Consider the following 9,619-nt stretch of genomic DNA (forward strand, 5'->3'; position numbering starts at 1 on the left):
TTGCATGAGACGAGCGTCTTATCTAGGGGACGCATGGATACATAGTCAACGCAGTTTCTTCAGCTTCCAGGTACCCCAAGACAAGCGGATCGTATCCAGAACGCTCGGATACATGCCAAGACGAGCGACTCTTCACTAGGATGCTCGAGTTGCCTGTCTTTCTCACGGGCCCAGGTCTGCCCTTGGGAATCTCTTCCTTTTTGGTCCTCTTCTTTCTCAATTGATGAGAGCGCTTCCCCACACCTGAATTTCTAAATCCGCCGTTCATCAAAAAGGGTTAGTGATCCTCCCTCACTACTCTCATGTAAAGAATCATGCGTCTTATTAAAATGCAGTAAAGTTAAAAATACAAGTGAAAAGAGTTAGTATATTTATAAATGGTGATTTGGAGAGGACTCCACCAAACTGTCTTTTTGATGATCTTCTCATGGAGGGGGAGGTCCGAGGTAGATGACCTCGACTTCTCCAATGAATGCTCCTTCGTAATATGGTTTCAACCTTTGGCCATTGACTTTGAATTTGTCTCCATCTATCGACTTTATCTCGAAGTCTCCATATTTTCCTACCTCGGTGATCACATAGGGTCCCATCCATCTAGAATTCAACTTCCCGAGAAAGAGTTGGTATCAAGTTAAATAGAAGGACTTTGTCTCCCTTGTGCAAGGCTTTTTGCTTGATTCTCTTATCATGGAGTAAGTTTGTCATTTCCTTGTAGATCTTGGCATTCTCATAGGATTGTAGTCGGAATTCCTCCAACTCTTGGATTTGCATTATCTGCTTTTGGCCACTTAGCTTGAGATCAAGGTTGAGAGCTTTGATTGCCCAAAAAGCTTTGTATTCTAGCTCAATTGGCAAATGACATGCTTTTCCATACACTAGCTTGTAAGGGGAGCCTCCTATGGGAGTCTTGTAGGCCGTCCTATAAGCCCAAAGAGTATCATCAAGCTTCATACTCCAATCCTTACGAGTCTTGTTGACAACCTTCTCAAGGATTTGTTTGATTTCTCTATTTGAAACTTCAACTTGACCGCTTGTTTGAGGATGGTATCCCAAGCCGGTTCTATGTTGAACACCATATTTTGCCAAAAGGGATGTGAGCTTCTTCTCATGGAAATTGTCCTAGGGACTCCAAATCTTGGGAAGATAATTTTCTTGAGGAGTTTGGTAACCGTTTTGGCATCATCGGTTGGAGTAGCAATTGCTTCTACCCACTTTGATATATAATCGACGGCTACAAGGATGCATTTGTTTCCTTGAGATGATACAAATGGGCCTTGGTAGTCAATTCCCCATACATCGAAAATTTCTACGTCCAATATTCCTCGTTGTGGTATCTCATTCCTCCAAGAAATTTTCCCGGTTCTTTGGCAAGGATCACAATGGAAAATAAATTCTCTAGCGTCTTCAAACATGGTAGGCCAAAAGAAGCCCGATTGAAGGACTTTAGCAATAGTTCTTCGTGCTCCATGATGTCCTCCATATAGGGACGAATGGCATCCCTCCAAAACACCTTGAACTTCCCATTGTGGTATGCATCTTCGGTAAAGTCCATCACTACATTCCTTGTAAAGATTGGGATCATCCCAAAAGTATCTCTTTACTTCAAGCAAGAATCTCTTCCTTTGATTGTAATTCAAATATGGAGGAAGGAATTCTCCCACAATGTAGTTAGCATAATCGGCAAACCATGGTGTGGTTTGCCTCTCAAGTTGTGATTGAATAGCCATTAAGATATCATCGGGGAAAGAGTCATTGATCAGTGTATCTCCCTCATCACTATGGGATCGAATTCTTGATAAGTGGTCCGCTACCACATTCTCGGCTCCCTTTTTGTCTCTTATCTCTAAATCAAATTCTTGGAGTAGCAAAATCCATGTCAACAATCTTGGTTTTACTTCTTTCTTTATCAAGAGATGTCTAAGAGCACGATGATCCGAGAAAACAATCACTTTCGATCCAAGCAAATAGGAACAAAATTTGTCTAAGGCATAAACAATGGCAATGAGCTCTTCTCGGTGGTATCGTAGCTCACTTGTGCGGAGTCAAGAGTCTTGCTTATGTAATAGATACCATGTAAAGCCTTTCCTACCCGTTGGCCAAGAACCGCTCCAACGGCGTAGTTACTTGCATCGCACATGATCTCAAACGGTAATTCCCAATTTGGTGGTTGGATGATTGGTGCCGAGATAAGTCTTTCCTTGATTCTATTAAAGGCTTCAACACACTCATCAATGAATTGGAATTGGGCATCTTTGAGCAAAAGTTGAGTGAGGGGTTTCACAATTTTTGAAAAATCTTTTATGAAACGGCGATAAAAACCCGCGTGACCAAGAAAGCTCCTCACCCTTACAACATTCACGGGAGGTGGAAGTTTCTCTATCACCTCAACCTTGGCTTTGTCAACTTCGATGCCCTTTTCCGAGATTAAATGACCCAAAACAATACCTTCATTGACCATGAAGTGACACTTTTCCCAATTCAAAACAAGACTAACATCTTCACATTTTTGCAATACAAGATAAAGATTATGCAAACATGAGTCAAAGTCTTTTCCATAAACACTAAAATCGTCCATAAAAACTTCCGTTATGGTTTCTAGATAATCGGAGAAAACACTCATCATACATCTTTGGAAAGTAGCGGCGGCATTACATAGCCCGAAAGGCATTCTCCTATATGCAAAAGTACCATAAGGGCATGTGAAGGTGGTCTTATGTTGGTCATCTGGGTGTATTGGGATTTGGAAGAATCCCGAATACCCGTCAACGTAGCAAAAGAATTTGTTAGAGGCTAACCTCTCACACATTTGGCTCGAGTTGGTTTATGTCTTACGAGCTTCATTTAAAAGATAAGTGATGAGTAAAAAATGCAAGGATTCATAGGCTCGCATTTCATCAAACATAACATGTGCATAAGTTTAAATCACAACAAGCAAGAAACAAATTATGTGAACATGTTAGATTAAGCATGAATCATTCCCCATGTTGGTTTCCCCTAATTACCCATTAACCCTAGCTAAATAAACTACTCACTCATGATCCAGTTTAACATGCTAACAAGGTTGTCAATCACATTAACAAGACAAAACATGATGAATGAATTAAAATGATTAACAATAATTAAAGCAAGGATTAAGAGAATGATACCTATGGAGATTCCAAATTTGCAAAGAATAATAGAAGTACTTGATGATTGATGGAAGGTTGTCAATCTCCCAATAAACCCAAATGATCTTCTAATTACCCAAAATAAATGATGAACAATAGAAGAAATTAAGGAAAGATTAAGTATTGAGGTTTGTATTAAGACTAGATTAAGAGTTGATTACAAGATTAAGGAATGATTACTAATTGATTACAACTTGATTACTAGATGTTTAAGAGAGCATGCTAATCTAAGTAGTACAATGGGGTATTTATACTAAAGATTAGGTACATAAATTAGGGTTACTAAGGGCTTAAATGACTATTAAGTCCTTAAGAAAATTTGAGGAAATGCTCCTCTCCAAGGAAATGAACATCTCCATTTTGCTAGTCTTGCCATGATCCGAGCGAATTGAAAACAGGCACGGGCTCTCTGGGGGACGATCCGAGCGGATTTTCAAGGGAGACGCTCGGATCTTCTTGCTTCAAGACGAGCGTCTTGGTCACGGGACGCTCGGATGGTGGTGGGGAGACGCTCGGATCCTCTGTGATCCGCTCGGATCCCTTGGCAGACAACATTTCTTCTTTTCTTTCTTCATATTCCGCAAGGATCAATCCGGGGATGCAAGGATCCTTTCGTCATTGCCCAATCTACTTCATTATCTACATAGGCCATCTAGTATTGTATTCCTCTTGATGCTTGGTCATTAGGTGCGATCAATTTAGCTCCATTTCGCCATGTAAGTGCAAGGTTTGCACTCCTCTCATACCAAGGGAGCAAAACCTCAAAGAATATGCAAAATGAGAAACTAAAGATAGTAAATGACCCAATTATGCACTATAAAGCATAGTAACGAGGCTAATTCGGGGACTAAATGTGCTCAAATATGAGTCACATCACTAACGCAGACTGTTGGAAAGGAAGAAAGAGCTATCTACTACCTTATTAAGAAGTTCTTAGAGCAAGAGAGTAAGTATACAACTCTCGAGAAGACATGCGTCGCTCTTTTGTGGGCAACGAAGAAGCAACGCCATTACAAGCTTAGGTACTCTGTCAAGGTCTATTCTAAAATGGATCTCGTTAAATACCTCTTTAAGAAACCCGTTCTCAACGGACGCTTAGCAAGATGGACCTTAATGCTCTCAGAGTTCGATCTCAAATACGTACCCTTGAAAGTCATAAAGGGAAGTGGTGTGGCTGAATTCTTCGCAGATAATCCAATCAATGATATGCAAACAATAGACATATGGTCATTTCCAGATGAGGATATTCTACAAACAAGTATGGATTCTTGGGATCTTTACTTTGATGGGGCGTCCAATTTGAGAGGATTTGGAATAGGAGTATTGCTCATTTCTCCTGAAGGCGAGCATACACCAATTTCTGTCAAACTCGACTTCGAGGTGACAAATATTGCAGCAGAGTATGAGGCTCGCCTCATTGGTTTACAAGCAGCAGTGAGTTTGGGAATCAATCATCTTCGAGTTCACGAGGACTCGTCTTTTATCATCAATCAAATAACTGGATCCTGGAAAATCCGAAGTGAAAGTCTAGCACCCTATCAGGCTAGGATAGATCAAGTTAGTCAATTTTTCGATCAGGTTACTTATCTACACCTGCCTCGAGAAGAAAATCAATTTGCAGATGCTCTTGCAAAACCTGCATCCATGATTAATATGCCAGACAACATGGTTGAAATGCCCCTGTGCATCAAACGGCGGTCAGAGCCAGCCTATGTACACTTCTTTACAAATGAAGAGGAAATCTAAGAGGAACCTTGGTTCCAGGCCATTCTAAATTTTCAAACTCAATGGTACATACCCACCAGATATGGATAAGAGGGGACAGCGCGCCATACGCCTACTTGGCTCTCAATACCTCCTCTTGCAGGGAGAGTTGTACAAAAGAACACATCTTGGTTTCGTCTTGCGTTATCTTGATCATTCACTGGCACAGAAACTAATGAAAGAAGTTCACGATGGAGAATGTGGTCCTCACATGAGTGGACCTATGATATAAAAAGGCCAGTCCCAAAACCGGAAATTTTTTTTTAAAAAAAAAAACGAAAATAATAAAAATGGCCAAATAGGACAAAAGACGGTTTCTTACCTGTAAAATAATAGGACTCCCAAGATAAGGATTCTCGCGGTTCCCCTTCCTATTGTTCAATCCTAGGATGGTCTGCCATAGAATAAAGCATGTTGGGCTCCTGCGCAGTTCCATTTGCTTCACTATGCCCAGAAATCGAGGGTCACCCCTCATCTCTTGGTCAACATGCCCTCGAAGGATACAGAAATGAAGAAGGCAAAATCCATAAGCTCGGCGCCTCGCCACATAAGAAATAGTGGGGTCCTCCCTATTTATAAATCGATCAACAAATTAAAACATGTGAACGCCTTGTAAGGTCACAAGACGGTCTACCTCAGCCTTGGCCAATCCAAGCAAGTCCCTAAATTTGTTTTTATATCCTTTAGAGCTAGGGGGAATAGCCGGAACACTCTCTGCATCACACCCCCCAACCGCAGCAATTTCTTCAGGAAAAGGACAAATTTCGCCTCCCGGAAAGGCAAATACATGGAAATTCGGGTCCCAATATTCAAGACAAGCATCCAAGAAGGGCCTCACTACCTTCAATGGCTTCAAGCTTATGATTGATCCCAAATTGAAAGCACTCATGTCGTGTTCTTCCATATTGGTGAATTCATTCGTCCACTCCTTAATGCGATTTTCAAAGGCATCCATTTTGTTGGAATTTTTTAGAAGATATATAAGAGGTTTTATGTAATAGACGAAGTCGAGAAAGAAAGAATTGTGAGAATATAAGCTCAATCGAGGTCTCTATTTATACTATTCGTTGTTTCCTAATTTCAGCTGAGGACGAACAAGCTGGAGAGAAGACGCAGCAGTTGCTGCGCCTCTTCGAAAAATCGCAGCTCCTGCTGCGCCTCTTCCCCGGGTCCTTTCCCTCGTTTGACGGCCGTGGATCTTTATTAATTCCGTTTTAGTTAAAATTTCCTATTCCTATAAGGATTTAATTCGGTAATTCCGTGTAATTGCCAAAATTGTGTTTCCTAATCGCTACGGGTTCGCTTTTCGAGGCAAAATCAATATTTTCGCCATATACGCACAATTACTCATTTTTATTTTCTTTTTCTTTTCGGGGAATCATTTCACTCCCTCTTTTCAAGATATTTCTAATACACTTAGACATTTCTTTTAAATTCTTTTTCTAGGGGGTAGCCCTCCCTACCGTCCGGTCACGTCATTTTTGTCCGTTTTCGGGCACTTTTTTTTCATTTTCAAGCTTATTTAGGTCATTTATCTAAATTAATTCTTCTTATTATATGTTTCGCTGTGTGATTTTCTACGTGAATTTCGGCAGCATGACGGCGCAAACTGTCACATGCCAAACCTGTTTTTTAAGCTAACCTGCAGATACAGCAAACACCCATCCTCCACATCTCCGCGTGCCTGGACGGTGCCACCTTCATTCAAATACATAAAAGGTTCAAGCAAATGCATTCATATGTAATAAGGCGTAAAAGTACAAAAGACAGCTGATGTGTGTCATTTATATGATGTTTTACATCTCTTTTTACACGCATTTCAGAGCTCAAATGTGCTATATATGCCCCTATTTCTCTATTTTCCGTCTACTTCCGTATTTTGTACTTTATTGCAGAAATGTGAAGAATTCGACGGGAAATCAAGCCAAATACGCCCCCGAGTGATCTGCATTGCAATTGACGTAAGAGAATCACTTAAGGAACGAGCTTGGTGCGCAATCCAAGGCCCAAAAGACAAGTCCACGAGTTTAAAGAAGTCAAGTAGCAGCTCATCCAGTCGATCGACCAGCCTTGCCAGTCGATCGACCAGCTATCGGGATACAGAAGCTACTGTTGCTGAGACCCAGTCGATCGACCTCCCTTCTTAGTCGATCGACCACATCGCTGTTTCAGACGAAAAATAAAAGATCGAGAACTAAAGGCCCATTGTGTTTAGGTTTTGGAAGAAGTTGCTGCGTTATTTCCTATATAACGTAACATCAAACCATCAGTTTATCATCTAAGTTTTATCATCAAGTCTTTTATTCAGAATTTTAAGTCGAGTTTTAGCATTAAGTTTTCATTCAAATTCCTTATCGAATAATTAGGGTTTGGGTTATTTGCGAGCATCGGAATTCGGTTCTTAATAATCAATCTTTCCCCTGCAATTCGGTATTGTTCCTGTTTAATTTCAGTTTTATTTGTTTTACTTTTATTATTAGCATAGAATTGATAGTTAGCATTCCCAAGCCAATTATCGCTTCATCATTGTTATTTATTTTAAGTATGAATTCCGCAATTTTCATAAGTTTTATTGTTGTTTTTACCTTTGCCATGAGTAGCTAAATAGCTAGTGCTAGGATGTAGGCGATTTATGGCTAGGCGGCATTAGATTGATCTCGGACTAAACCCGCGTGTCAGTCGATCGACTGACATTGTTGGTCGATCGACTGACCTTGTAAGGTTACCTTCGTTTTAATTGTTTTTAATCTTGTATTTAACGAATCAAATGCATGCGACCAGTTAGATACCTATTTTGTGACCAACCCATTAGACCGAAAGGTAGGGTAGGTTATTTGACCATCAATTAATTCGACTAAACTGTGCTAAGATCAAAAGATAGGTATAGTTTAGACCATTAGTCGCTTTTCAGGACGAAAGTCAGTATTAGCGACATTAGGGACCTATAGCGAGATCGAGAGATGCTATTTGTTAGGAGTGGACCGAGAGGACCTCTTATTTCCCGCCTTACTTGTGTTTGATTTAGACCGACCTAGTTTGCTGCCGCCGAAGCTATAATGACCCGACCATCCTAGTACCCTCCTTTATCTGTTTAATTCGTATTTTTAGTTTACTTTCTTTTTATTGCCATTAGCTATAGAACAATTCAAATCAACCCCCATATTAGTTACCTCAGACTAATCATTAGACAACTAAAGTTTACAACTGCCTCCTTGCGGATCGACCCTGTTACCACTAGCCTAGGTTAGTTTTAATAGGAATTATAAATTTTATCTTTGGTACTCACAGCGACGGGTATCAAATTTTGGCGCCGTTGCCGGGGAGGCAATAGTCCTAATTTTAGTTGTTTAATTTTCAGTCTTTCTTAGTTTAAGGAACATCCGTTCCTTAAACAGTTCTTATATTTTGCTGTAGTTTCCTCTTATGCGCAGGTCACAGGGTGGAGAATTAGTATCGTTGAACCCTGAAATTGAGAGATCCTTGCGCGAGTTGAGGCGAACACGAAGAGCATTACCGACAGAGGAAGAGCTGAGTACTCTATCAAGCTATCACGAGAACGAACTGTTCGAAGAAGACCCACAATCGTCACCCGTTTCCACTTCTTCAGCCGAGACCGTTACTTCTCCAGAAATTTCAGTCATGGCCGAAGAAGCGAGTATAGCTAGTTTTTCTGAGCCGACAGCCGACAATTTATACAAGGGGTTCGAGTTACCGGGAGATGCCAGGAAATTCGAACCAAAGCCTGCTTACATCACTATGGTCGAGAGAAATCAGTTTGGGGGAGCTGCAAATGAAGATGCAGCTAGACATATGGAGACTTTTATTGACTACTGATGCTCCATTCCCCCACCAGCTGGCGTGACCCAGGATCAAATCAAAGAGACCATGTTCATCTTCTCCCTTCGTGATCTTTGCAAGGGAGTGGTATAGAGATCCGGACCGAGCTGCTCAGGAGATCACTGATTGGAATACATTGGCATTGGCGTTCTACAAGAAGTACTTTTCTGCTTCGAGGACGATCGTTATTAGAGCCCAAATCACGGGTTTTAAACAAGGGCCAGATGAGAATTTCCATGAGGCATGGGTCCGATTCAAGAAGTTAGTGCGAACCATACCGCACCATGGATTTGAAAAGTGGAGTTTGTGCAATCATTTCTACAATGGGTTGTACGACGATCAGAGGGCCATTTTGGATCTGTGACCAATGGGAGATTTCTTTGAAAATTTGGGAGCAACCAAGGGGTGGAAGATCATTGACGATCTAGCTACCCACAAGGCCGAGTATGGGAATTCGAGAGGAAACCAGAGGAGAGCTGCTGAATCTTCCTCTGTTGCTGCACTTGAGGCTCTGACTGCGAGATTTGACAAGTATGAGCTAGGAGGAGCTTCTAAAAGTGGGATGTACCAAGTCAATGCCGTGATGGACGGTCCCTTCGTCTGTGAAAGGTGTGGAATTGAGGGCCATGTGTCGAAAAACTGCCCTAGTCCGTTTGAATCTTGCGCTGCCTTTCAACACTATAGGCAGACAAACACCTACTACGAGCCACCGCATCCGAACTTGAGTTGGAGGAGCCAGAACGTCCAAAACCCAACTCAACCTCCGCCACAGCAGCAGCCATATGTGCCCCCGCATCAAAAGCAACAGCAATACCAAAAGCCACCTTATGTGCCGCAGCAGCAACAAACAC

General features: G+C 41.4%; 1 non-coding gene across 1 annotated transcript; it reads right to left on the reverse strand.

Moving 5' to 3' along the window:
• Positions 1–8,952: 8,952 nt before the first annotated feature.
• Positions 8,953–9,059, reverse strand: LOC141603893 (small nucleolar RNA R71). Its single transcript, XR_012525731.1, has one exon. It is a non-coding gene; the product is annotated as a small nucleolar RNA R71 (small nucleolar RNA).
• Positions 9,060–9,619: the final 560 nt, after the last annotated feature.

The sequence above is a fragment of the Silene latifolia genome, chromosome 9 (genome assembly GCF_048544455.1).
Source record: "Silene latifolia isolate original U9 population chromosome 9, ASM4854445v1, whole genome shotgun sequence".
Classification (NCBI taxonomy): domain Eukaryota; kingdom Viridiplantae; phylum Streptophyta; class Magnoliopsida; order Caryophyllales; family Caryophyllaceae; genus Silene; species Silene latifolia.